This window comes from Lathyrus oleraceus, chromosome 6 (assembly GCF_024323335.1).
Source record: "Lathyrus oleraceus cultivar Zhongwan6 chromosome 6, CAAS_Psat_ZW6_1.0, whole genome shotgun sequence".
Lineage (NCBI taxonomy): Eukaryota > Viridiplantae > Streptophyta > Magnoliopsida > Fabales > Fabaceae > Lathyrus > Lathyrus oleraceus.
Window position 1 is genome coordinate 488,754,573 of NC_066584.1, and position 4,231 is coordinate 488,758,803.

Here is a 4,231-nt window from a genome sequence, read left to right on the forward strand (position 1 = left end):
CCATGTCTAATGTGCTGGTAGACACTGGATCATCACTGAATCTGTTGCCAAAATCCACTTTGACTAGATTGTCATACCAGGGGCCTCCCATGAGGCAGAGTGTTATGGTTGTTAAAGCTTTTCATGGATCGCGCAAAATTGTGATTGGTGAGGTTGAACTCCCAGTCAAGATTGGACCAAGTGATTTCTAGATCACTTATCAGGTCATGAATATCCACCCATCATATAGCTGTTTGTTGGGAAGACCATGGATTCACGAGGCAGGCGCCGTGACATCCACCCTACACCAGAAATTGAAATTTGTCAAGAAAAAAAGCTGGTGGTGGTAGGGGGAGAAAAGGCTCTCCTGGTTAGCCATTTGTCTTCCTTTTCTTACATAGATGGTGAGGATGAAGTTGGAATTAAGAAAGGAACTTCTTCATTTGCGTCCTACAATGATGCTAAGTTGGCCATTGAGCATGGCACACCTACTGGTTTAGGACAAATGATCAAGATGGAAGATAACAAATCCCGGGCTGGCATAGGGTATTCTTCTGGAACTTTCAACAAGTTTGGGCTGTTTCAGAGTGGTGGGTTCATCCACGCCGTTCAGGACGAAGAAGCTGTTGCTATTATGGAAGTGTATGCAGAGGAAGATTCTGGCAACTTTGTCATCCCTGGAGGGGTCTGCAATAACTGGGTCGCTGTTGATGTTCCAACAGTTGTCCATAAGTCGACGTAATGTTCATTTTGTCTAAAAACCCTTCCCCCATTCCAAAAGGAGGAGTGATGACATTGTTGGCTCATAAATACAATGATGTTTTCATTCAATAAATTCATGTTAAATGTTTGTTTTTCCAATTATTTTCACTTTTTGTTTTTTGCATGAAAATGGTGATCACATAAAACCTTAAAAATAGAATAAAATCAATCTTTTCATCTGCATAATGGTTTCCCTTGTTTGAATTCTAAAATCTCTTTTATATCCAAAATCATTGTTCAGGTTGATCAAACCCATTGAACATAATGATCCAACACCATCTCCCAACTTTGAGTTCCCTGTATTTGAGGCCGAAGAAGATGATGTTGAAGAGATTCCTTACGAGATTACTCGTCTGCTTGAGCGCGAATAGAAGATCATTCAGCCACGTCTTGAGAATCTGGAAACAGTCAACTTGGGGTCTGAGGATTGTGTTCGAGAAGTGAAGATTAGGGCACTCCTGGAAGAGTCTGTTAAGAAGGGGTGGATTGAGTTGCTGCGAGAATACGTCGACGTCTTTGCCTGGTCATATGAAGACATGCCTGGTCTAGATACTGATATCGTGCAACATTTCGTTCCTTTGAAGCCTGAGTGTGTGCCTGTGAAGCAGAAGCTCAGAAGAACTCATCCCGATATGGAAGTGAAGATCAAATAGGAAGTTCAGAAGCAAATTGATGAGGGGTTTCTGGTGACTTCTACATATCCTCAATGGGTGGCCAATATTGTGACCGTGCCTAAGAAAGATGGAAAAGTCCAAATGTGTGTGGACTATAGAGACTTGAATAAAGCTAGTCCGGAAGATGATTTCCCTCTACCACATATTGATATGTTGGTAGATAATACAGCTAAATTCAATGTCTTCTCATTTATGGATGGATTTTTCGATTATAATGAGATCGAAATGGCACCCGAGGATATGGAGAAGACAACATTCATCACACCTTAGGGAACATTCTGTTATCAAGTGATGCCCTTCGGTTTGAAGAACGCCAGAGCCACGTATCAACGAGCTATGACTACCTTGTTTCATGATATGATGCACAAGGAGATTGAGGTGTATGTTGATGATATGATTGCGAAGTCCAAAACGGAAGTTGAACATGTAGAGCACTTGTTGAAGCTATTTCAGCGTTTGAGGAAGTATAAGCTTCATCTGAATCCTAACAAGTGTACATTTGGAGTCCATTCTGGCAAGTTATTGGGCTTTATTGTTAGTGAGAGAGGTATTGAGGTTGATCCTGCCAAGGTCAAAGCAATACAAGAGATGCCTGCGCCAAAAACTGAGAAGCAAGTCTGAGGTTTTCTTGGCCTCTTGAATTATATTTCCAGATTTATATCACATATGACTGTCACATGTGCACCAATATTCAAGCTCCTCCGAAAAGATGAGCGTCATGATTGGACCGAGGATTGCCAAAAAGCCTTTGACAGTATTAAAGAGTATCTGTCCGAGCCTCCGGTTTTGTCTCCACCTGTGGAAGGGAAACCATTGATTATGTATCTGACAGTTCTTGAGAACTCAATGGGTTATGTCCTTGGTCAGCAAGACAAATCAGGGAAGAAAGAATATGCTATCTACTACCTGAGTAAGAAGTTCACTGATTGTGAGTCTCGATATTCAATGCTTGAGAATACATACTGTGCTTTAGCTTGGGCTGCTAGGCTCTTACGCCAATATATGTTAAATCATACCACTTGGTTGATATCCAAAATGCATCCAATGAAGTATATCTTTGAGAAGCCTTCTTTAACTGGGAGGATTGCCCGTTGGCAGATGTTGTTATCTGAGTATGATATTGAGTATCGAGCTCAGAACGCTATGAAAGGTAGTATCTTGGTTGACCACTTGGCACATCAACCAATTTAGGATTATCAGTCAGTTCAGTATGACTTCCTAGATGAGGAGATTCTGTATTTGAAAATAAAAGATTGTGATGAGCCTACGCTCGATGACGGGCCAGAGCCTGGTTCCCGATGGAACATGGTGTTTGATGGCGCTGTAAATCAATATGGAAATGGTATTGGGGAAGTGATTATTACTCCTCAGGGCACACATTTTCCTTTTACAGCAAGGCTAACTTTCAAATGCACGAATAATATTGCTGAGTATGAGGCATGTGTTACGGGATTGGAAGACTGTATTGATCTTAAGATCAAGCATTTTGACGTTTATGGTGATTTGGCTCTTGTTGTTAATTAGATTAAGGGTGAATGGGAGACGAATCAGCCTGGTCTCATCCAATACAGAGATTACCTGAGGAGGATTTCAACATTTTTTACTGAGGTTGACTTCCATCATATCCCTTGAGATGAGAATCGGATGGCAGATGCACTTGCTACACTTGCTTCGATGATCGTGGTGAGACTCTGGAATGAAGTTCCCAATATCACTGTGATGCGCTTAGACAGACCAACTCATGTATTTGCAGTGGAAGAAGTGAAGGATGATAAGCCATGGTATTATGACATCAAATGTTTTCTTCAGAGTCAGATTTACCCACCTGTGGCACCTGTGAAAGATAGGAAGACTTTGAGGAGGTTATCTGGTAGTTTCTACCTCAACGGTGATGTGCTTTATAAAAGGAATTTTGACATGGTTCTGCTCAGATGCGTGGATAGACACGAAGCAGACCTGTTAATGACTGAAGTTCATGAGGAAAATGTTGAGAGCAGACTACTATTGGCTGACAATGGAGTCTAATTGCTGTAAATATGTGAAGAAATGCCACAAGTGTCAGATTTATGCGGACAAGATTCATATTCCCTCGACACTTCTGAATTTGATTTCATCAGCATGGCCTTTCTCTATGCGGGGAATTGACATGATTGGCACGATAGAGCCAAAAGCGTCCAACGGTCACAAGTTTATTCTCGTAGCAATTGATTACTTCACCAAGTGGGTAGAAGCGGAGTCATATGCAAACGTGACCAGGCAGGTGGTTGTGAAGTTTATCAAGAATCAACTCATATACCGTTATGGTGTGCCAGACAAGATCATTACTAATAATGGATCTAACTTGAACAACAAGATGATGAAAGAGCTGTGTAGCGAGTTCAAGATCCCACATCACAATTCTTCTCCTTATAGACCTAAGATGAATGGGACTATTGAAGCTGCTATTAAGAACATCAAGAAAATTATCCAAAAGATGGTCGTTACATACAAAGATTGGCATGAGATGCTGCCATTCGCTTTGCATGGTTATCGTACATTTGTCCGCACTTCGACAGGGGCAACCCCTTTCTCCCTTGTATATGGCATGGAGGTTGTGCTCCAAGTAGAGGTGGAGATCTCATCGATGAGAGTCTTGATGGAAGCCAAGTTGACTGATGTTGAATGGGTTCAGAGTCGTTATGACCAACTGAATTTGATAGAAGAGAAGAGATTGACGGCCATGTGCCATGGTCAGTTATATCATCAGAGGATGAAGAAAGCCTTTGATAAGAAGGTGAAGCCTCGTGCATTCCGAGAAGGTGACCTCGTGCTCAAGA